Below are 24159 nucleotides of genomic sequence, written 5' to 3' on the forward strand. Positions count from 1 at the left end.
CGTTATTCATGCAGTTGTTTGTTGTAGAGAAAATAAGATTAATTTATATTCCAGTAATACTTCAAGTATATGTTTTTATACAACGGTATAAAGGTGGAACCTGTAGGAAGCCCTCAAATACTGCAAAGCTTGCCTTGAGATCCCAGGCCTCGGTCTCATTGCTGGGGTAATGAGGATCCCAGCCTATCCATAAGCAGCTGCAGTAAAGGCAGAGTGAACTTAATTCCAGTGTAATCTCACTGGTTTGGCAGGCTTTCACGAGGGGTGATTTTTGCCCTAATAAACCAGTTGCAAAAGCTGGGTTCCCAAATGATAACAGCATACTAGAAAATTTGCAAGATTCAAGGCTGCTGAAAGATAATGTAGATCTGCTTCCACCAGCTATTATTTCTTCAAAAATCTTTTTTCTTTCCCTCTATATACAGCTGTGTCCATATACAGGAACAAGAGGCGGGTGACTCTCAGCAGCTGAAACTTTAGTACAAGACTACTTAAGACTTCATCTGTGAAAGCAAACCTTGCGTTCATGAATCCTCTCACTGTCCCCCTTTGGAAAAATTACTCCTTTTTAAACACAGACTGTGCCCACTGGTGGCATGCCCTGGCTGGTGGCCCAGAGTGCTCTACACTGGGGCTCCCTCTAAGCTAGGGTGTATATGGGACACTGCCGATGGACAGACAGATAACCTGCAGAGGCTGTGCAGACAGTGTTGTGTGCATACCCAGTGCAGGTGGGCTAACTGCACATGCAGCTGGCTAATTGGGCAGGCGGATTTCCCTGTGTGGCTGGGGCGAGTGTGCCCCAAGGGGCACTGCTGTGCAGGGCTCTGCTGGGGTTTGCTTTTGGGCAGAGGATGCTTGCTGCAGCCTCCTCGCTGCGGGAGCCTGGCCCTTGTGCAGGTCTGACCCTGCTCCGACTGCTCTGGTGTCCTGGGAATTTGTGGTTCTTGCCTCCAGCCCCCAAGGGACAGCGAGCTCACTGCTGTTCTCCACACATTGCAGTATCTGATCACTGCAGTCTCTTCAGTCTGTGCCGATTAGAAATCTAGGATGCAATTTGTGGGGTTGGTGTCTCTCCTGTCTGCCCATTGCAGACTCTTTTTAAGGCTGAAGCGTTAATTATCAGAGGGCTGAAGTTTACTTTCCAAGGGGATCCCACCCTGTGTTCAGAGGCAGGTGTGGGACCTGGCAGTGGTGCAGACCTTGGAGTGATGGAGCAGCTCAGAGCCTGCATCCTCCTCTCTGCACATAGCTGGGCTGCAGGACAGGGATGTGTGTTTGACAAGTTCCCTGTTTCTGCAGTACCTGAGATCTGGGAAACGAGGATGCCCAGGGATGCTCAGAATGAAGTTCTTGTGCTGTAGTCGTTACTTTGAGGACGTTTCTCAGGACTGTGGTGTCTGGCATCGTATAAATGTCAAACGGGGGAAGGAGACGAGCATGTGGCTGTGGGCCTGGAGTGTCCCTGTCACATGGCTGAAGGTGCTGCGGGGCTGGCAGGCAGCAGCGTTCAGGAGCATGGGCCCTTGTACCTATCGAAAGGAGCTGTTGGGGATGGTGCTTTGAAAGCTGGCAGAGGCTTCAGCTGCCTTCTGCCCCCAGATTGACTGTCCTGGGTTGGTGAAAATTCATTATCAACTGTTGGCACCTCTGTTGCCCTCTGCTCTGCAGATCCCAGCTGGGAGAGAGTTTAATTCAGAAAAGCATCCTTTGGGGACGGATCAGATGTCTCATTTGTGGAGGCATCTAGCGTACAGCCATGCTGGAAAGTTTCTCAGATGCTTGTGCTTGTCTCTGCCTAAAGGAGAGGGTTTTCTTTTGTGTTCCTCTTTGTTAGGTCTCCTGTGTTATCCTTTCTTGCATCTCTTAAATAGTTGCCACTGAGCTACTTTGTCAGACCTGAGTCACCATTTAGTGGTTTCTTTCCTTCACATCTTCCCGTGCTCTGGAGAAACTCGGTGACAACTCTGAACTTTCCCACAAGTCGTTCTGTCTTACGGAACAGGTTGTTGAAGCCTCTGATGGAAGGACTTTTCCTCTTTAATAATAGACGCACAGCCTTGCTGAGGTGTTGGGTGCACTGTCTTGCTCTCCCTAACTGGCAAAGCAGATGAAGGTGGAAGTGTGCCTGGTTGAGGGAGCTGATGGGGCAGAGGCACTACACCTGTGCTGTCACAGGAGACCTAGGGCTAAATGAGTGCCTTTTCAGAGATAATGCCAGAGGCTCTTTGAACTTGGTGGCAGCTGAGATAAAGAATCAGCCAGCAGCAGTAGCAGGGAAGCTGGAAAAAGCACATTTCTGCAGTGCGTGGGGCAGGAGACCTGTGCTGGCAGAAGGTCAGTGTCCTTTGGTGTGGCACGGGGGGACCAGAGCAATCCAGTGCCCACTGCCGAGCAGAGCCTCTGCCCGCAGTGATGGGCAGGGATGTGCTTCATCACCATCACATCGCAGAGGAAGGAAAATAGTTTCAAATGAAAGCTCTGTGGTGGTGGGGAGCTGTGCTGACCCCAGTGATGCTGGGGCTGTCCTGGCAGCAGTCCTTGGCTCAGCTGTGTAAAGGGAGACTCGTCCTCAGGGCCTAGTCTTTTGTCAACGTTGAGATAATTGGATGTGATAGTGCAGGCATGATGACTTCATTTCTGTAATTATTTTTATTTCTTCTGCAGGCCTGTGTTTTAAAATAAACTGAAGAGCCAATGCATTGAGTTACATTTTCATCTCCTTTATTTAATTTTACTTAAAGGACTGAATGTTCAGTTACTCCTCAATGCCAGGGTTACTCAGCTTTGTTTGCTTTTCCCCCCCTCCAGATTATTGGGGTGGGCTCAGATATTGCCACATAAGGCTATAGCAAGGATTTTTAAACTTAGGCTTTGGTCTGAGGGATGGGAAATCTTCCTGCAGAAGCTGGGACCCCATTGTGATGTTGGGAGGATGGACAGTACTTATAGGTAGGACTTCTTAGGCTTGTGACCCAATTTTGGTTTCACTTGACAAGATAAAACCTACTGGCAAGCTCCCGCCTGCTTCCGCTCCACTGCACAGCGTTCTCCAGCTGCACTTGCCTCTCGTGCTCATCCTGGTTCTCCATGTGCTTACCCACTGTTGAGGCTCGCCTGCCCTTGCTGGGCTCCCATCTCATGCCAAAGGCTTTCTGAAGGAAACATTCATTTCATGGGTGTCTGAACTGGCTTCTGTAAAATGTGTGCCCTGTGGTATACAGAGGGAGAGCAGCTCTGCATGGCACAGAATGAAAAAAATTTGTATTTAGCGTTGAGCTGTTGCTAGCAGAGTAATCTAGTGTTTCATGTTTGGATATTCAGCTTGCATTAGCTTCAATCAAGCACTCGATCGGAAGTCTCCTTCCATTAAGTCGTGCAATTTTCATCCGCTGATCTGGGCTGCGGTAAAGCTTATGCAGCCATCTGGGCTTAAAACAATGACTTTCCACATCAACATGAGTAATCCTCCTGCCTGACATCATTTAATCAGTATTTTGTCTGAATGCATTGTAAATGCACTGGGCCGTGGGTGGAGTTTGGGTTCCAAAGCTGCTTCTGCTGCAAAGGGCAAATGCCCTGTGCCCGAGCGTGGGGGTCTGCGGTGCAGAGGGCTGTGGTGAGAGCCTGTGTGCTGGGCTCGGGAAGCTGGGGCCACGTGTGCAGCGGGGTGCTGAGGTCCCCATGTGATGGAGGTGCTCAGGGTGGGTATCCCTGGGACCCCTGTGCCCGAGGGGATCCCTCCTGTAAACTGCTGCTGTCAGTGGAGATCTGTCCTAAAATTCAAGTTGTGTACAAACTCAGCTGCTTCTGAGCCCATGGGAGAGCCGTGGGCAATGTTTCTGTGGATTATTTTTATCTCTAAATATGAAATTCTCTCTAAGCAGCATTTAAAACTAATGTCATTGCCCTGGCAGTGGTGGCTGTCCAGGACACTGATGTGAACATGGAAAATGTGGCTTCTGGCAAGAGAATTCAGACTTTCTTTTAATGTCTATGATTTTTAGTATTGCCAGGAGTTGATTTTTTTTTTGAAAGTGATAAAGTAATTTGTTTAAACTTGTTGGAATCTGTTTAATGAACTGGCCAAGCTCAAAGGGGATGATTATGCTCTGCTCAGCTGTATTTCCCACACCTTCATCAAGCAAAAATACATGGACTGCTCCAGAGCATGCGCCCTGCTCCGAGCCCTGCTCTGTGCCTCCTGCCCATGCATGCTCCAGGGGGGCTGCATTTCAGTACCGGGGAAAAAATCCCCATGAGACCACAGCCTGCCTGTGGGACTGTGTAAAGCCCATCTCCAAATACTCCCTGGCAGTATATCATCAGCAGGTGACTCGCAGAGCTGGGGTCTCCTTGCAAAAGGGGGCAGGAATGCAGCCACCCAAGCTGCAGCACAGCCTGCGCCCGGCTGCGGGACCCTGGCTGTGCTTGTCTTGGTGACACATTTAATTGGTGGTTTTAAAAATCCACTTCCTTATTTAAAAGAGGTGGGGGGTTGTGCGAGTGGTGGCTGCCCTGGGTGCAGGCGGAGGTCATGGTGCTCTGCCAGGTTCACGCTCCCGCCCCTCGTGCTGGCACGACCTGGTTTCTCACTTATTCCCCCCAGAATTGGCTCAGATGGGCCCTGTCAGGCAGGACATGGGCTTTGCAGTGCAGCCTGCAGTTTGTGTCAGAAGAATCACCCCAATTTATGCAGTGAAGGTTCAAATGGCATCTCTGTCAACCTGCTGTCATGTTTTTAGCCAGGCAATAAAGCATGGCAGTAATTAGGAAGGATGACCTTGTTCCACTTAGTGTAATGAGGTGGCTGCTCAGCTCAGCCTGCTCAGGGCATCCTGCTCTGGGCAGCCCTGCCGCGTACCCATGTGCCTCTTTGTTTCCCTCCTGCCAAAGGAGAGGTGGGAGCCGACTGCTCACCGGGCACTGGTCCTGCTGCCTGCACCTCTGGCTCTGCACTGTGGCATCCAAAATTTCCCACTTGTCCCATTTCCAGAGCACCTGCCTGGCAGTGTGGGCACTGCCCAAGTACATCCCGATCCATGCTATGGCCAGGGTCTCTGCCTGGTTTCTCCAGGGATCGGCTCCCCTCCCTGGAGCGTTCCCAGGGATTGCCCCCAGCATTCACCAGTGATCTGGGGAGCAGGAACAGCTTTGGATTTCAATTTAAAATTAAAATCTCAGTGACCATTAAAACACTTCTGTTCCAATCCCATGCTGGCAGCATGCTTCCCTGGCTCCCTACGGCCCTCCTGCCTGCAGGAGGGGTGATTTTTCAGAGGGTGAGCTGCAGTGGCTTGATTTGGATGTGCTTGTATGAGAACCGGTACCCAAAAGCGCTGGCACCTGCCGACTGGGCCCAGCCTGCTGGCTCGGTGTTGCAAAGATGGCATCTTTAATTTGCATATAAATGGATAGGCAGCCGACCATGCTGTGCTGGGAACAGTCATTGCCCATTGCCGGAGCCTCCCGCTCTGTGGACAGGGAAGGGCCATGGGAGCCGTGTTGCCATAATCCCCTTAGGCCCATGGAAAAGGAGTTGCACCCCTGGGAGGCTCAGCCTTTGGGGTGCATGTGTGGTGGGACAGGGCTCCTGCATGGTCTCTGAGACAGGATTTTACATATTGCTCATAGGTACCACATAAAATGAGGGAATTAAATTATAAGAGGTTTTGTAATTTTAGTAACTAAAGGTTATGCAGAAATGTCAGAGCCACAGCTGGTGGGTCCCAGGTCCCCATGTGCCTCTCCCTGCTGCCTGCGGCGGGCAGGAGCTTGGGACCTGGCATTTCTGAAGCTGTGCCTGTTTGCAACCTTGGCATAGTCATTTCATGCTGCGGTTCTCCAAGGCACCTGCTGGGTTTGAGTGCTTGGGGTTTTGGGTGTGATGGAAGATGCTGGAGCTGACTTCTGTGCAGGGCCAAGAGCCTGGGGGGACCCAGCCCTGCAGAGCAGCTTGGCCAGGCACCTCTGCATGTGAGCAGCCGTGGGTTTTGGAGACTTTGTCGCTCGCTTCCCTGCTTTTATGGAAAGCTGATGCTTCCCCAGATACTGGGAAGCTGAACCTTTATGGAGCCCAGACTGCCCCCAGAGCTGCTCGGACCCCTGGTGCTCACCCACCGCCCCACACTGGATTTGGAGGGGCTCAGCAAGGAGGGTTTGAAATGGGCTTCACAGGGCTCCGGAGCACCAGGTGCTTGTGGCTTTACACTTTTCAGGTTGTGGGCTTGTCACGCTGGTGGTTTATCCAGTAGACATGTGGCAGTGCCTTTGGTTCCTCCCTGGCTGCGTGGCTGTGACAATGGGTGGGTTTGGCACAGGTTGTGGGGGAGGCCTGTCGGTTCCCCCTCCCTCAGGATGCTCCTGTTTCTTCTCTGTTGTGCAAATGCAGCAGTAACATTCCTGTAAAGCCTCAGCCCCCCTGTCTTGACTGCTTCTCATCTCTAGAGTGATGCTTTGTCAAACATTTTTTTGTTGAGTGGAGCTAAGAATCCTTTATTCTGTCTTTTTTGATATGGAAAGTAAACAAGTTAACGTGAAGGCATCTTTCTGCCGGCATTTGGGTTTTAGTATGCAGTCAGGCTGGGCCTCCGTTCCATCTCTGCCACCCTCTGATGCTGGCCGGTGTTCAGCCTGGGGGGGTGCTGTGTGTGGTGCTGCCGTATGCAAGCGTACGGAGCGATGAAAGCAATGCACTGCCTGTGATGTTGGCATGGATTAGATCACTTTATTTTACAGAATGTAAGATGGGAAATGCTTTTGCTTTTAGAAATCCGGGCTGGTTTTGTGTGCTTTCTTGTGTGCGACCTCGGGTCCCTGCTCCCCCCATTTGCCTATCAGCGAGGGGTTGGGGGACTTGCAAAGAGGCTTTTGATTTCTTACCGGACTTATCCATACCTTTCCCCGTGCAGTTACAGGGGTGTTTCACTGTGTGCGTGGAAGGGCCTGGGACAGGCGCAGAAGCCCTGGGTGGACAGGGGATGGACTGAGCCCCGCAGGGCTGTTGCGCACCTCCTGCATGGCTTGGGGGGGGACAAGCCATTAGTTTGTGCAATTCTCATCCCTTTGTCTCTCTCGGCTGCGGTAGAGCTTACACAGCCATCCGGGCTTAAAACAGTGTCTTTCTGAGTAATCATCCTGCCTGGCAGCAGGGGGAACAGCCCCAAGGTCTCTGCAGCTGTCCTCTGCCAGGGAGTGTGATGTGGCCGAGGGAGTAAAATACCCCAGCGATCAGGACAGAACAGAGAAATAAGGTCACTTGTTTCTGTTTAAAAAAAAAAAAATAAAATCTGCTTATGGCTTGCTGTGGATAACTGGATCCTGCCAGAGAACTTGGGAAATGGATGGAATGAGTTTTCTTTCCGCTTCCTCAAGAGTTTCCTATGAAGGATGGCACGTCCTTCCTGCAGATGTTGACTGCAGATCTTGCCTAAATCCATAGCTTTAAATATCAAACAAACTCCTTATCTGTGTTCACAGTCTGCGTAGGAACTGATTATTTCTTTTCCCCAACTGGGGTTTAAGCTGGGCTGCGTTTTGCTCCCTGCAGTGATGGCCTCTTGATGCCCAAGTGCCCTCCAGCTCCTCCACGCAATCCCAGCAGCGGTGAGGTGCTGTAGAGGGGAGGGGGGGGAGACCCCAGAGGAGGTGGGCAGTGAAGCGGGGGGCTGGCATTGGGTGCAGCATCGCCTGCCGGGCACCCGCTCTGAGCTTGAAAGGGCCTGAAGTTCCCTGACGCGTTTTCTGCAAAATACCAATGCGCTGTGTCCTGTGGGTGTTTTCAGGGGAAGATGTCAACCTGCATAACCATTCCCCAAATCACATTACCAAGAGAATGTTTTTTTGCCCTCTTGGGTTAATCTGAAAAGGTCGTGTGTGACACTGGCATGTGACTGGAAGGACGGAGGCTTTTGGGGGGCTTTTCTTTAAAAATAGCAACAGCTGAGCAAAGCCCTGCTCCCTTGCAGCTGGAAACATCCCACCGGTGCTGTGAGAGCTTTGTGCTGAGCCCTTCTCTGGGCTTGTTCCTCCACGGCAGTGTGCTGTACACGTTGCTCTAGCAGGGTGCTGGCTGTGCCGGCCAGGGGCCGTTCCCCTGCACCGCGGGGTGACTGTGGGCTCCCGATGGTCTGTGGGGAACAAGCATGTTCAGCAGGACAGCATCTTGCAGACCCCTGTGCCTACAGCTTGTCCCCAGGGCAGAGCTGCCAGCCCTTCCCGCTATGGGGACAGGGAGTAGAGGGAGGGTACAGGGGCTGTGCAGCCCCTGCAGACCCCCGGGGGCTCCTCCAGAGCTGAAGGGTGGCCCACATGATGCTGCGGGGCTGCCTGGGCGTCCCCCTGTACCCCTGGGGAGGGGACTGCGGCATCCTCTGCCTGCTGAAGAGCTGCTGGGAAGTGCCACGTTGCTGATGCTCGGCATCTCCATGGGGTTGGTGTCCTAGGCCTGCGGGGCAGTGCCGTCGCACTAGCCATGAGCCAGCCCTGACCAGCCTCTCCCAGGCAGTCGAGGTGCATTTTCCTGGGAGCCTTTTGCCTGCAGAAGTCTGTTATCTCTGAGCACCTTTCTCCTGGTGCACATCCTGCCTTGCTCTGGGCTGGGGTAGGTGTAGAAGGGTTGGCAATTAATGGCTGTGGTTCATCAAGGAGGAGCACTGCTTTCTTCCCGGCAAGGTGGGAAAGTCTAGGTCATCTTCAAAGGCTTTGATTTACAGAAGAAAGCAGGGTGAGATGGAGAGTCAATGTGAAGGGTCAACATTCATTTCAGCAAAAGCTTTTGTTGGGTCCCAGGTGAAACCAGAAATTTGCATTTAAATGAATATGTATTTTGAGACATTAAACCCACAGGCAAAATAAAGGCCTTGCTGAGATGACAAATAGATCGCTTCTCATGCTTTTTCCTGATATTACGCCAGCTAGCCTTTAGAAATAAAACCACGTCAGCTAAAGCAGTTTTTCTTCCTTTTCTTTTCTGAAAACCGCAGCCTACTGTAAATACCTGATGTGGACCTCAGCTACTGAAACCTTAAATGATAAAAGGAGAGGATTGGTGGATTTGCAGGGTCTATGTGTGATGTGCAGGAGAACGATCTCGGAGCTGTTCTGCAGTTCCAGGCCAGCTTCTCTTTCATCGTAAAGTCCTAATGAAGAGAGAGAAAAATCTGCTTAGAGAGGAGGGAAAAAACAAGGCAGCTCTGGGTGACCTGGGAAGCAAAGTGGGGCTTTGTTTGGGAATTCTTTTCAAGCCCTTGGTGTAGCCCGAAGCCCCGTCCGTGGGCAGGCTGAGGGCTGAGCCCAGGGCTCCAGCCCCTAGACCCCACGGTGGAGCGAGTGGCACTGGCACGTGTGGGGGATGGCCGGGACGGCCGCTCGTCGGGGCTTGGACCGTGGGCAAGCAGCAGCCTTGGCCCTCGGTCTCTGACGCCACAAGCTGCCGGCAGCAGGAGTCCTGCACGGCATCTTCTGTGTCAGGTCGGCGCTTTTGATTCCCGGTTGGAGCTGGGCTGGTGTCAGGCGGTGCTTTGGAGTGCCTGGGGAGATGAGAGCTGACCTGCCGTCTGCCGCGGCATTGCTCCCTGCAGGAGCTGCAGTGTTTGCCCAGCCACGTCTGCCGAGGCGGCGCGGCAAAGGGCTGCTGGGGCCGCTGGCTGGGCTTTGCAAGGGGAGGCAGCGGGCAGTGGTCCTGTGCAAACCAGAGTGGGTCTTCAGAAGAATGGGCACCATAAAATAAACGGTTGCGGGCTCTGCTGCCGTTATGGGTTCTCATCCGAATGTGTTTTTGTCTCAGGCTTCTGATGAATAAAACAAGGGTTCTTTGCTGCACTCTGAAGTCGACACCCAGCTGCTCAACAAGCTTGTAAAGCATTTAGTCGAGGAGCAGAGCTGTGATCAAACGTGCCTGCCGTCTCCGCTCGCACGCTTGCCGACCCAGGGCTGACAGCTGGCAAGACTCGGCTCCCTGCCTGGCAGAGGTGATGCTGCGCTGCCTGCGCCGCTGCCTGCCTGTGCTGGAGCCCCTGTCTGCTTCTCTTGGCCATGGCTTCAGGGGAAAAGAAGCTGGTGCTGGTGCCGCTTCCCTTGAAGAGGTCTTGCTTCGTGCGTGCTGCTGGACGGTGCTGCCCACCCTTGCCAGCTGCCACAGAGGGGCCGGCCGGTCTGTGTGCCGTGGGGCCGGCTGCGCTGCTGCATCCCTGCGGGGACATGGCCCTCAGTCCCTCGGAGGTGACTCTGGGGGCAGATTCCCCTTCCAAAGGTCTCTGTCCTTTGTCTTTTTTATATCCCAGTGCTGTCCAGCAGCATCTGCCTGAGCTCCCCCTCGGCCAAGCCATCCTTGTTGGTGGCGATGAGGACGCTGGCAGTGGGATGCAGGTTGAGCATGTTTGCTTCTGCCCATCCGAATCCCCCCAAACTGTGCTCACTGAGCAAAGCATCCCTCACTCAGGGAAGGGGAGAGGGGAGCAGGCAGTAGCACCACTCCTGGTGCTGCTCCCCCAGTGCCCACAGCATGCCAGATGGGCCGAGGGGCTGTCCCAGAGCAGACCAATGCTGGCACAGCCTTCGCTCAGCCCCCTTTTTGGAAAGAGGGCTCACAGCAGCATGTTCCCCCAATTTATCCTTTTCTAGCCCCATGAGAGGCTGCTCTCACCAAGGATGGACTCTAAAAGAGATTGCAGGTACTCTTTGCGCAGTGCCCAGCGTGTTATCTGAGGTTTATTCCACAGTGTTATTGGTAAAATAACATTGTCATCATGGAGATTTACATCACGCAGTGCTTGTGTCTGTATCTCATTTTCTGCTGAAGACAGCATCAGATTTATTGGAAAGTTTCCGCTGTCTGCCCCTCTATTAGTGTGGATCGTTTACACCTTAAAATGGCTCTCCTCCCTCTCCCTGGGAAATCACCTTTTGGGAGGATTAACAATCTTGCAGTCAAGTGATAGCAGTGGTTATAAAAAAAAAAGTCGTCTTTGTTAATATTCAGTGAGCAATGCGATGTCTCTGAGGACAAAGATCTTCCCATCGCTGGGTAAATCAGAGTTCATTATCATGTTAATCTGACTGATTACAGTCTCCCAAAAGGATTCCACATATGGTCTTTTCTGTAACACAAATAAGATCTGTTTTGCCTTAATCACAAGGCTTGCTCATGTCGCTTCCTTTCCTGACGATCTTTGTTCTTGAGGTGCAATTCAGGGAGATTTAAATATTAATTGCTTTTGAACCTGCTCTTAGTTTTGTTTCTGAATTGGGGTTTCGAACTTTCACCTTGTGCTTGGATTCAGGATTTGCTCTTATTTTTTGTTGTTTTATTTTGGTTCTCTTTTTAAGTCTGTAGGAGCATGAGCTGTACTCCCTTCCCTCCATCCAGGACACTGTGCAGGTGAACGTCTTATTTGGGAAATAATTTGGGGGGAAGCTGTAAACCTTGGCATTGGTCTCAGTGGAGGAGTGGGGTACACATCTGGCTCATGGGTTTTATTTGCTTACTCAGAGGTCTTACAGATGCTGCTGGCCGAGGGCTTTAGTCTAACATCTCACACCAAATTATTTCAGCGGCTTACACAACACGATAGCAAGGGCTTGGAGACACTTGTGGAGTACAAACAAATTAAACAGCTCATTCTATCTTCCTGGGCACACTGGGATGCTCGGGCTTGTCTGCAACAACATCCCTGGGACATGATGCTCAGAGGGGAGCGTGAAGGAAGAGCTCAGCTGGACTGTGGCTTCACTAGGTGTTTCGGTAGCGCTTGCCCTGTGTTTCTTCCGACGCCTCACTTTGCTTTCATGAAAAGTAAATTTTTTATGAACAATTTATACTTCTCTTTCTTTTCTCCCATGAGCTTTTTGCTGCGTTCAGTTGCTGGAAGAGAAGCAAGCTTCTCTGCAGGAATGTTGCCAAGAAAACCGGAGGTGCCTGGGTTTCTGGTTGTGGGTAGCGCACATGGATTTTTATTTTTGTTGTTCGTTTTACTTTATTTTTCATCGGCTACGTGTGCAGTAGCATTGACCACAAAGTGCAGAGCTCGTTCCCGCGAGGTCTGGAAGATGATGCTGCTTCGAAAGGGAGATTCCCTGCGGGACCTTGCAAATCCCAGTCCCTCTGCCCTTGCCTCGGGGCTGCCTCACGCCTGGCGTCGCAAGGGGCTTTCACAGCACCTCTGCACCTCTTTGAGGGTTCCAGGGGTGTAAAGGAGAGGGTGCTGCTTAGCACAGCCGATATGATTGCTGTCCTTTCTTCTGCAAGCTGCTTCTTAGTTTTGCAAGGTCTGACCCAGCTTTGCTGAAGTCGGAGGATGCGGAGCCAGAGCTGACAGTTCTGGGATCATGTGGAAATACAGGGCTCACAGCCAAGGAGCAGTTACCAGTTTGCACTGGTCCCAGAGCTACTCTACAGCCAGCGCGACTGCCAGGTACAAATGCAAAATTTCAGGTACAGCATTACTTGACACAAACTATGTGGCATCTAATACTGCTTTGCAGATCAGAGGTCACTGAGACTTCAGTTGTTCCTTGTCTGAGTTTGGAAGTGCAGCCATCCTGTTTGCAGAAGCAAACCCAGGCAGCTCTGCCCTTTGCTGGGTCATGCAGCCATTGCAAGTGAAGCTGTTGCTAAAGCATTTTTAGTTCCTAGACTTCCATGAAAACTATCTCTTTCTTGTATGCAGCAAATAGGGCTTACTTTCTGACCAGGCAGTATTCCTCATCAGATGATTACTATGAACATGTTTATCAGCCTCTAAATAATACATACCAGAATTAGTTGCACCAAGAATCTTTTGCGTGCTAATGGAAAAAGACTGCCAATTTAAACAAGAGCACACATGGAGCCACTCCAAGATTGCATGAATGAAAAAAGTGAGTTTGAGTTATCGGAAAAAACAATTTGGTTTTATGGAGAGAGGTTTTCAATGCCTCTAAATTATAGACTTATAAATTCTAAATTTAATTCATAAAAGTTACATGGTAGCACTAAGTAGCAAAATGTAAGGTGACATGTCATCAGTCACTGGGACTTAATGTATGGATTGCTCAAGAGCTATGTTCAGGGCTGAAGGGTGCTTTGTGCATCCTCTTGAAGGCTCTGCGGCAGGACCTGTGCTGATGCCAGCGAGGATCTCGCTGCTCCAGGTCATGATTAGCAGATGGGGATGTCCTGCCTTGCGCTCTCTGATGTCGGCATGGAGGAAACGACATTTCTGGTGATGAAAGAAATCACTAACTCAAAGCGATGCTGGGGCTCTAGGTTAACCCCCGGGGTGTTCAGGGGAGACAAGGAAAAAACTATTTCTTGCCTTTAAATGAGTCAGAGCAGTAGATTCTTCACAAAATAAAATGTCAGTACCTCAAACTTTGCAGAACAGAATCTTTTTTTCTTACTCCCAACTGCTCATGTTCAGGTTTTCCATTGCCGTGTTGACACCGTGATGCTATGAAGCCCTCGTAGATGAGTGTGGCTGCAGTGTCACCAGGCTCTGTGATGGCTACAGGAGTGGGGGAGCTCCAGCCCCACCTGATTTTGGTGGCAGCTTTGCATGAGAAAAGGCTGTGGCTCCAGCATCCCTGGATTAAACCTCCAGTGAGCCCATGGACCAGCAGAAAGCCAAAACAGCTTCGTGAGGATGTCCCACGGGCTGAGCGTTTCACAGGGTCTGAACTACTCTGCTGCCATTTTTGCATTATTCTGAGGCACAACAGTCCTTCCAGTGAGCCAAGCAGCCCAACTGAAATGTTAGTGTCCAGCTTTTACCCTGCTTGGGCCTCCTGCTCTTTGCTGCAAGGGGACAGAAATTATTGTTCCCGTGGGCACTGCCCTGGCCAAGGCTTCCTCCTGCTCACCAGCTCCTCTGTGACCTGGGGCTGGGGAGGACAGCGTGGGTCTCTGTGGGTTTCCCTGCCAGGTGGTGGCTGTGTCATCCTGAACCTTACTGCTGGACCAGGGTCCTGCCTCCTTCACACTCAGCTGTGAGTAACCTGTCCTCATCCTTTAATTTTCTAGATAAAATAGTGTTCCTCTGCCCCGTCCCCAGCTGGGGGAAGGGTTGCACCTAAAGCTGGTTTTAGGAAGATGCACGAGTAAAAGCAAAGATTTCCCAGAGGGTGGTTCTCTGCTTTTCAAATGAGCTGATGAGTGACTGGGAAAGCAAAGTCTGGAATTGCTCCCACTTTGTCTCACCAGGACCTGAGGGGCTGAGGTTTGGTTCGGTTCAGTTCTGATCTGGCACTTCCCGAAGAGCCTGGATGTGCTATGTTAGTGTGTTGGGCTTCCTGGCAAGGTGAGATCCTAATAAGATCCCCTGGTAATGGCTTCACACATGGACCTGCTCAAGTCCTGTGTGGCTGCCCCAGGGACATTGCAGAGGACTTGATGCTTTAGTCAGACACTGCTGCAGTTTGCTGCCTATGCTACCTTCAGCCATTATACCCAGCAGAGCTGGATGGGATCCATCGAGTCACAAAAGACCCTATTTCCAGCAGAAGCACCCCCCAGTGACGCAAAGCAAGGGGAATGCAATTGCTTTAGAAAGTGGGCGCAGGAGAAGTGCCCATCGCGGGTTTCAGCGGGTGCCATGTGCACATCGGGAGCAGCAGCTTCAGGCGAGCGTGCGCCAGAGCAGAGCCCCCAGCTCCGGCAGCCCTGAGTCCTGGGAGCAGCACCCCGACAGAGAGCTTGGGGTGAGCCAGCTGAATTCTCTGTCCTTTTAATAGAGCTTGTCCAGATCGTGCTAAAAGTAAGTAGAAGTAACGATGGAGTTTTCATTTAAAAACTAAATACAGCTCCGAGAGATGTCACAGGGGACGCGGAATGCCATTGCTCGGTATTAACTTACTTCCCTTGCATATAGTACCAACTCGGGGCTTTGGCAAAGAGAACGTTTCCCTGCTCTAGGTTTCCTTTGCAGAAATGAGGCTGCTTGAGATCTCAAGCACAGCTTGGATTTCTTCTGAAAAATTCACCACTACCTCTTGACATTGGTCTTTAAAGCTGGCTGTGAAATCGGCCCAAGCAGAAATACAGCCCTTGTTGTGGGATTGTTGGGTAAGGTGATGCGGCAGTCCTGATGCAGGGGGTCCCACTGGGCAGGGTCTCCGGTGCTCCTCCACTGGCTGGTCCTTTCCTCACACACGCCTGGGTGACGTGCAGCCTTGTTGGCACCTCGCTGCTCACCTTGCCTGCTTTACCGCAGTCCATCTGGAAACTGCGAGTGACTGCAGCGCTTGTTAGGATTATTTTAAGAAATTACTTCTTTACTTCTCTTTAATTAATTTTTAAAAATCCCCTGTATTTAATCCATGATAAATATTTGAATGGTGTTAAACTCACCATTCTGGCCAGAAACTCGTGCCGTGCTTGCTCTTAACTGTGACTGACTGAATAATATTTTGCTGCGAGAAGAGCAAACATGGCCCTGTTGCCAGCACCGAGGCAGCGGGATTGGAGCCTGAAGAGGAGACATTTCTGATGGAACTGCTTGGCTTTATTTTATTTTGTGTAAAACACAGTAGCTGGTGGTCACTAGCAGCCCTGTCTGTGCTGCCCGGGGTCTTGTGTGTGCTGGTACTGACAGACCTCGGCTCCCGCAGCTCCAGTGCCTCCATCCATGCCTTTTCAAGGAGCCAGAGTGGGCAGGCACGAGGGAGCTGCTGTCCTGGGAGAGATGGGACCCAGCAGCAAGGTGCCTTTTGCCCAGCCAGGCTCTATCCCAGCACCCCGGAATCAGCGCCGGGGAGGACAGGGGACAGCCATGCAACATCGGTCTCACCGGGGTCTGCACTGCCTCTGCAGTGCAGAGGGTGCGGGGATGAGCCACCCTCACTGGGGATGCGGGATGGGGGAGGACAGCATTGCTTTCCCGTTTCTTTGCTCTGTTTTCAGCAAGATGCTGCTCCAAGCTGAGAAAGTGCCGGGGCTGTGGGGGTAGTGCCTGGAGAGCTGTGGTGCAGGCATCAGTACTGGGCTTTGTGAGGTTAGGGGAAAGTACAGAGCAAGTTTTCCAAAGCCCTTGGGAGTGCAGAGCGTCAGGAAAACTTCCTCATCAAATGAGATAAAACCTCACCAGATGCAGCAGTGAGGTATGGACAGGGTTACAGCCACGTCGGTTTACTTGCTGGGAAGCTGGTGTGTTCTAGAGGGGTAAGTCCCCGATTATGCTGTAGGATTTTAAAATGTGCTGAACTGCTGTCCCACAGTGGATTCTTTCCTAAATGGGGACATAAGCAGAAATATCAGTGGCTGAAATTCAGTGCTGGAGAGCCATGAAGGACCTTTCGCATACGTCGGTATGTTAAAGGTTTTTAACAACCTGTTTGTGGATTAAAACAAGGAATCGATAATCTGGAGTTTAAAGCTCCAAGAGCCACTTCATTAGTAACTTTCCTTTTCAAAAGCTTTATGAACTTCTAGAGCAAACTCCCTGGATAAGTCTTGAAGACAGAAATTACTGTGTCAGCTAGGAAGAAGGATTACAGATAACAGGGAATTAATACTGAAATGCATATGCTATAAATATAACAGGATTACATTCAAGTGTTATGTAAAACCCCTTTTCCTTACTCTGAGTCTCCTCTGGTGGGCAAGGTAACTGTGGGCTCCGGCACCAAGTCTCCGGGGGCTGCAGCGTGCGGTGGAGCAGGTGGGAGTTGGGGCTATTGAGGCACTATTCTGCATTTCCCACTTTGCTTCTTGCTCGCAGCTGCCATTTGCTCATCAGGCGACTCTGCTTCTGTTACTGCCTTTGAAAGGGCTTTTTGTGTGCGTTTCATGGAGACCTGTTTGTTTGGCACATGTGAAAATGCCTGGTGGCCCAGGGCAGGGTGGGCTTGCTCAGGTCTGGGCAGCAGTGCATCCCCAGCACCTCGCTGTTGGGGGCCGATGCTCCTTGGTATCCACGGGTCCCTGTTCCAGGTCCTCCCCAGCCATCTGGTTCTCCGTGGCCTTTTGTCCTTCTTTTCCCCGACACTGGGCTTGCCTTTGGAAGCCACCCACAGCATCCCCCCAAGAAAAATCATTCCCCTCTAGCCCTTATCCCTCCATCCCTTCCCAGTTGCTGTGATGGGGCTGGCATCCCTGCGGCAGCTGGGCACCAGCCTGTGGCTCAGAGGTTTGGCTGGAAACGCACCTGTGCTCACCCCTCTCTTCCCTGCTGCACCGGGCTGCTTGTGCTCAGGCCTCATTCCCCCCTGGGTCTTCTCAGAAACCAAGGGACCGTTCCTGGGAACGGTCCCTCGGCACTCTTCTAAAGTCCTAGCTTCACTGATGGCTCTGAGAGCATCTTCCCAGGGGCTTTTTATGACACTGAGGCTCCTTGGCGTTGTGAAGTAATTTCTGGAAACAGGGTGTAAGCTCCTGCCACAGCACATTCGAGCACAACAGCCTTTTGCTGAGGTCTTGCTGCCAGCTGTGTTCTCCATGTGTTTGAGTCGGAGATGTCATGGGCAGGGTGGGTGACCCCACTCCTCCCCTCCCCGCAGTGGGCGCCCGGTGCCCTGCTTATGTGGATCAAGTGCATCAGCTGGTGCAATAGCAGCAAAATAGCCAATAATAATAAATTCTTTCTGTGGCAATGGAGCAGGGCACAGGGAGAGGGATGGAGGGACGGGGCAGGAGTTGCAGGAGGAAGGTCTCGGCACCTGCACGGGAGCAGTGGACAGTGGGGGAGCTGCATGGTGCTCTGCCCTCCTGCCCCACTGGGGAGTGTGCTGTCCTCCTCGGGGACACCAGGCTGACATTGGTGGGGGACCCTCCGGGCCAGTTTGAGGCTGCTTCTGCAGCCCCTTCTTGGGGGGGCCATTGGGAGACAGGGGTCATTGCAGGTAACACACCCCGTTAGAGCCTCGCAGGCTTGGACGCTCTGCTCCAGGCGTAGTCACGGATTTCTGAGCTGCTTGTTCTCTGTCTGGAGATGAATATTCTCAGGCATGTTTTTGTCCATTTCCTCCTCATACCGCAGCTCAGATGAGACGCGGGCTTACCCTGGGGGCTAAGACAGCTCTGCTAGGAGAACTTCGCCCTGCCTGCAAAGTGAAGAGTAACTTTGAGGGATAATAAATCCCAGGCTCGTAGAGTAAAATGCCGAATTTTAAAAATGAAGCATTTAAACCACAATATTGCAATCAAATTGCTAGCGAAAATCTCTCACGTTGGTAGTGAAGCTGGTGGTTCTTTGATCTCTCCCAGCTCAGATGTTGCTGCCAAAGAGACTTAAGCTTAAACTTCACTTTGTAAAATAGACTTTTTTTGACAGTTTCCTTTAAAAAATAATCTTCTCCTAAGCTCAGGAAGCAGGGAGGAATGGCCAGCCCCACAATAAGATTTCCAAACCAAATAGTGCAGAAAGGAGCCGCTTTCAACTGCTGCTATTTCTTCTGTAAATCCTGTGCTTAATCCGTAGAGTGGCTGTGGGGTAATTCGTCATTTCAGCTCCAGAAGTGCAAACATTGCAGTGAGGCTGGGGGTCCGGCAAGGATGAGTTGGGGCTGGCAGTGGCTGGTGCTGCTCTGGGTGAGCAGAGTTTTTCTGCAGCCCTGGGGCTGTTCAGGCTCCCTTGACCACAGGCTCGGCGTGCCACCGCTTGCCGCATCCCGGCCGTGTCATGGCAGGAGAGCTGGAACACAAGTGGCACTCTGCAAACGGCCAAACTGCAGCCTGCTGGTGTGGGAGGTCAGCCCAGTAAGTTGCAAAGCCCTAATGCCCCTCTTCAGCTCTGTTCCTGCTCCTCACCAGTTCTTTTTGGCCACGTCCGTGGAGCAGATCCAGCCCTGCCCAGGCACTGGGGCTTCGAGCCCGGTCAGATGGGCTGCTCCGGGCTCTGAACCCCCTTCTTGCCCTGAGCCGCTGGAGCCCTGGCTCAGTGCAGCTGCCTGGCACTGCCAGAGAGGTGCCCGCCAGTTTGTGTGGAAGGAAACACAAAATTATTACGTGGGAGGGAAGAGGGAATCTTATTACGCAGCTTGGAGTGATCTGAGATGGCTCTCGGGGGTGGTTGATTGGGCCAAGGTGCAACAGAGCCATCATCGCTGCTCACCAGCTTTTCCCAGCCCACATCGAGCAGCTTTGAACTTGTCTGTGCCTCTGGGCATCCAACCTGCTCCTCTCCCCCTGTGCAGTGGGAGATGCAGGATGCCTTGCAGCTTCTGCTGATGTATTTTCCTTTTTCCCCTGGCAAGAGGTAGAAGAGCCACAGCCCCTCCATTTTGCTCCCAGCCCCCCCTGCAGCCTGTGGCCATGGGAATTGCTTCCCTGCCATGCAAGACATGTATCATGGCTGCTTGAATAATGCAAACAATCCCCCGCTGCTTCTTTCGATCTGGAGCGAGTACACTTCCAGCATCCCCCCGTGACCGCAGCTCGTGCTCACCTGCCTTGCAAAGCCTTGACTGTGAAGTGAACACAGTGGTTTTGGGGTTCAGCTGCTCTCTGCAGCCCCTTGTGCTTTGCTGGGCTCCTCCCCACCATTGTCCCCTCCCTGGGGACCAGCCTCTTCACCAGCTGGGGCAGGACCTTCACAAGGAACCCTGCAAAGCATGAACCAGTCTAGTTTGGTGCTTCCAAAGATTTGCAGTACAAGCACACTGAAGGAGACGGGAAGAGCTTGCCTGCTGAGGGATTTCTGAGATGTCCCGCACTGCGAGACTGCTGGGTGAGGCAATGGTGGAGTGAGTATGTGGTACCCAACCATCGCCTTCCCCTTGCAAGAAGCACATTTAAGGTTGGCTGATGGGGTTTTTCAGCAGACACGTCACTGTGCACAGGGCCATTGGCAGGACCTGGCTGGCTGCCAGCAGGCTGTGGGAAGGGGCCAGGCTGGTGAAGGGGCCAGACTGGTGAAGGGGCTGGTTGTGCTCAGCCTCATCGTGGAAATTGGCCTTGCTCGTCTGGCACTGCTTGTGGAGATGGCAGGTTTGGGTGGCAGTGGTGCTCGGGCTGATGTGGGAAGCTTACACTCTTATATGGCTTTGGGCTTGATGCTGTGTGATACCTGATTAAGAAACTGGAATGAAACAAAAAAGTCATGGCACATGGTAAATAGTTTAAAAAATAGCTTTGCTACCAGTTTCCACAAGCAAGACTTTAGGACAGACTAGGGTCTCATCCTGCAATGCAAAGCTGTCCCTTGCCGCAGCGAGTTCACAGCTCCAGAGCATGGCTGGGGCATGCAGACGTGCTGCCCGAGAGCTGCCGTGCTTGGCAGGATGGGGAACGCTCCTGCCTAAAGTGAGGCACACCATTCATTTATAGATGAGCCGCTATTTTTATGTATCTTTTTCTTTTTTTTTTTTTTTTTTTAGCTGTGTATGACCCTAATTTTGGCTGAGGAGCTTAGAAAAGCTAAGAATGCAAGGTTACTTTAATCTTCTTAAAGTTTAAAAATCATCTGGGATTCATGTGTTTGATAGTGCTGGAGGCGCTTATCTCCCTGTAGAAACCTTGTTTCTGTTTTGCAGTAGGTCGTGAAAAACTCTTTTGCAGTAATGGGTGCCGAATCGCAATATTCTGCACTTTTCATCTTCGGAAACTTTACAGATGCTGACGCCCAGCGTGGTGAGGTGCTCGGCGGCTCCTCTGCACCGTGCCAGGAAGGGGCACCACAATGCTGGGCTGGCAGCGTCCTTGCTGCCATGGTGCAGGTCTAGAGCCAGATGGGTCCCAACCAAAGTTTTGTTGAGCTCTGTTGAGAAGCAGACCCTGCAGTCCTCAGCATAGGCAGGTTTCTGGTGCTGAGTTGTGGGACAGGTGTGTTTGCTACTGGAAAATCCTGGCAGGATCTCCCTGCCATCGGCACAGTGCCGTCTTTCTGTCTCCCTGTAGAAAGGGATCATAAAACTCCCTGGAAGAGCTCGTTCCCGAGGCCACTGATGAACCCATCTCCTCCCCGAGCAGAAAGCAGTAAATCTCTGTATGAAGCTGTTGCTGACGCATTAATGCTCCTCAGGTACCTCGTAAAGATGCTGCGGGGCTGGACGGCTCTAAAGCACTTTGTAGAGGAGCAGTGCAGGTAGCGATGGATTCCCGGAGCCAGCACCAGTCCTCTCTCCTGTGACAGCATCCCCTTCCGCAGGGTTTGTTCCTCATCCAGCTCCTCTCCTCCATAGGAGAGACCCCCCCGGTTTGGCCGGGCGGCAGGAGGGGAGCACACCCAGGCAGCCGCCGTGCCCTGGTGGGTGGCAGGCAGGGCTGGCAGAAAGGAGCAGAGCAGAGCCTGCACCCACGGCTGCAGATAAACTCATGAACGGCAGCACGTGCGTGGGGCTGGATGGCCATGGCACGTTCCCAGGAGGATTTGCGCATGCCACCTGAGGGTGGGGGGAGGCTGGGTGGGCACAGGGCAGCGAGCCAGGCTGAGTGTGGCTGTTGTGGCCCTTGCCACGAGTGCACGTAGCTGTATCTCAAGGCAATGTGCTCCCCGGAGCCTTTCCAGCCCTAAATCGGTCTTGTCCCAGAGTCTGTCCCTGAAGTCCACCCACTGCCCTGACAAGCTCAGCTGGTCTGCAGAAGTCCAGCAAGGCTGTGAGTTGGAGTACTGGGATGTGCTGGGGGCTCCAGAGAGCCCGCAGAAACAGGGAGTGCCATGAGAACTGGTCCCAGTGAAATCCCAGCACCCTTGGACGAGATTGGGTGCGAGGGAGGACGCAGGATGTGGGCTGAGCTGAGGGGGGTCAGGCCCCCCCGATGGCATTGCCCCACGCTGCCACGCTGCCCTGTAGCACTGAAACCATTTGGGTTTCGCTCGTGCTTTGGGGCGATGCATGGCGCGGGTGCAGGGACCGTCACAGAAAAATTCAGGTTTGCAGATTTTGCGCCTGCTTATGCCATAATGCAGCCTTCTGCGAGCAGTGGCACATCTTCATCTCATTTAACACGAGACTAGGCAAAATTAGGGACTATTATGAGTCAGAACAATTCAGTGTGATACGTCACGAGTGACTGGCAATCCATGTTATCCTCGGCAGATCTGCACTCAAAGCAGCAGCCAGTAGCACAACATTAGCGCGGTGCTGCTGGCTCCTGGCACAGCCGCTGCACTGCCTCTGCAAATCAGCCTCTGCTGGGAACGCTCCTTACTGTCCTGCTCAATTGCACAATTGACATTATTAACGGCAATGCACCACCCTACAGCATCCAGATGTGTCTGGACATGCTGCTATGCTTATCTGCAGTTCCTCAAGTTTTTATATGTAACAGAAGTTTAAGACAGAAAAAAGTTATTAGCAGGTGTTAGTATTTGGCAGCAAATAACTCTGTGGGGTGTGTGTCAGCTTGGCGTGCGGCATTCACGGTGTGTGCAAGTGGGGATTGCTAATGGTGCAGCTGGCAATAGTCTCTCATTAGACTGCTGTACCCTGAAAGGCTGACCTCAAAAACTTGCAAACCTTAAGACAGATATAAGTCTTACTTTATAAGAACATATAAAGATCAAAACATAGAATATTTAAGCTGATATTATGCAAGAGAGCTCTTTTAAGTCGTGATTTGTAAAGACAGTTCAGATAATTTCCTGAAAGACATACTCATAATGATTAATTTAGAATATGTTTAATTCAAGTTAGAGACATCAAAGAGAAAGCATTTCCCCCTGTAATGCTGTTCGCATTTTTACACTTTCACCATATTCCATTGGACTGGGGGGGATGTCTGATTTGTCCTTCGTTGCAGTTTCTCTGTGTTAAAATTGCAGAGGAAAGCATTATGTGGACATTCATGCTAATTTGGGGCACGGGTAGGGAAAGGGAGAAGACCCTGGAGCAAATCCCTGCAAAAGTGGCTCTGGGAGGTGAGGAGGGGCGTGATGCTGGGGATGGCAAATCGTCCCCTCTGTTCTTCTCGTCTAGCTAGAAAGGTTCACGCTTCTGCGGCATTCTCTGGCATTTTCTGTGACTGTTGTCTGTAACAGACTTTCCTGAGTGGGAAAGTTCAATTAGCATGAGTAGGACAGAGCCCACATTGCTATAGCGGGATGAGCAGCGTGCCTGGCTGGCGCTGCCTGCAGCAGGGCAGGGGCTCAGGCAGAGCCGCCAGATGTGCGACGCACCGCTGGCAGCGGAGGGGGAAGGGAGGGTGCGCGTGTTGCGGCAGCTGCTTCGGTTCTAACAGCCCTTCAGGTCTAATTGGGAATAATTTACGAGTACATCTTTATTTATGCAACTACAATTTCTGTTATATGGTCAGTTGTTTTAACCTTTGTGGCTGTGTCAAATGTCCCTTTTAGTTCAGCCTGGGAAGTAATCTTTTCTAGAAGAAGAAGATAAAATCTGTATTTATTACTATTTTGGATATAATCTGGGAGGAGGTCCAGTCTTCCTAATGCACGTAACAGCTGATCTGGGAAGGTTATTTTGTGCCTGTTAGGCAAGCAAGGCTTGGGTGTTCTACTGCTCACAAGATGCTGCTGCAGTTTCTCTTTTCTCAAGCTCCATGTTGCTGCTTCAGTCCTCATTGAAAAAATGAATATTATTTAATGAAAGTACAATAACTTGCTCTAACTCAGGAAAAGGGATTTGGATTCTGCCAGGTTTCGTTATTCCTTTCCATTCTGTGCCCTTGTGCCTGAGCCAGGCGCACAGCCTGTACCGGGCGGTGGTTGTGTCTGACAGTGATGGATGATACACGCAGAGACTCAATTAGCCTATTAATAAAGCACAATCTAGGCCACGGTTTTCCAAGTTTGGCACCTAAATCTGTATTCAGGCTCATAAATGAGTGGCCTCATTTCCCGAGCAGCGGCCGGCGGTGCCGGTGACAATTGCGTGCTGGCGAGCCGGCTGGCAGCTCCCCGCTCAGCCGAGCCGCAGGCACTTTGCTCCGTGTCCCTGGGCGCAGCCGCAGCAGGGCGGTGGGCGAGCGGCGCAGGCCTGAAGGGTCTGGTTTGGGGTGGGAATGGGTGGGCACCGCAGCCGCGGGGACCCGGCCTGGGACCGTCCACATCTGCATCCCCAGCGGGAGCAGCAGCTGCCGATTCCCAGCCTCATTAAATGGATGTCTCTGCACAAGGGAGCTAGGGAGGGCTGCGGGGCAAGGTGGGCGTTCCGCCCTGCCGGGGCTGGGGTCCTGGGGGACGCCTCCTTTGCCAGCCCAAGGGCTCGCCTTTGGCTTGGGCTGGAGCTGAGCTGTTGCGCTCAAATTCCAGGTTTCTGGTCCTCGAGCCGTGCAAAAGGGGAGGT

The 24159-nt window shown here is 52.0% G+C and overlaps 1 protein-coding gene across 3 annotated transcripts in view; it reads left to right on the forward strand.

Moving 5' to 3' along the window:
* FRMD5 (FERM domain containing 5) overlaps positions 1 to 24159 on the forward strand; it is a 118239-nt gene that overhangs the window by 58342 nt on the left and 35738 nt on the right. The window contains exon 1 of one of the 3 annotated variants that reach the window (XM_069798735.1): positions 13870 to 13965. The exons of the other annotated variants lie outside the window; for them this stretch is intronic. The gene's annotated coding sequence lies outside the window, so the exon portion shown is untranslated. Of the gene's footprint in view, positions 1 to 13869; positions 13966 to 24159 lie in introns of those variants that run through there. 3 annotated transcript variants of the gene reach the window in all.

Source organism: Haliaeetus albicilla, chromosome 12 (assembly GCF_947461875.1).
Source record: "Haliaeetus albicilla chromosome 12, bHalAlb1.1, whole genome shotgun sequence".
NCBI lineage: Eukaryota > Metazoa > Chordata > Aves > Accipitriformes > Accipitridae > Haliaeetus > Haliaeetus albicilla.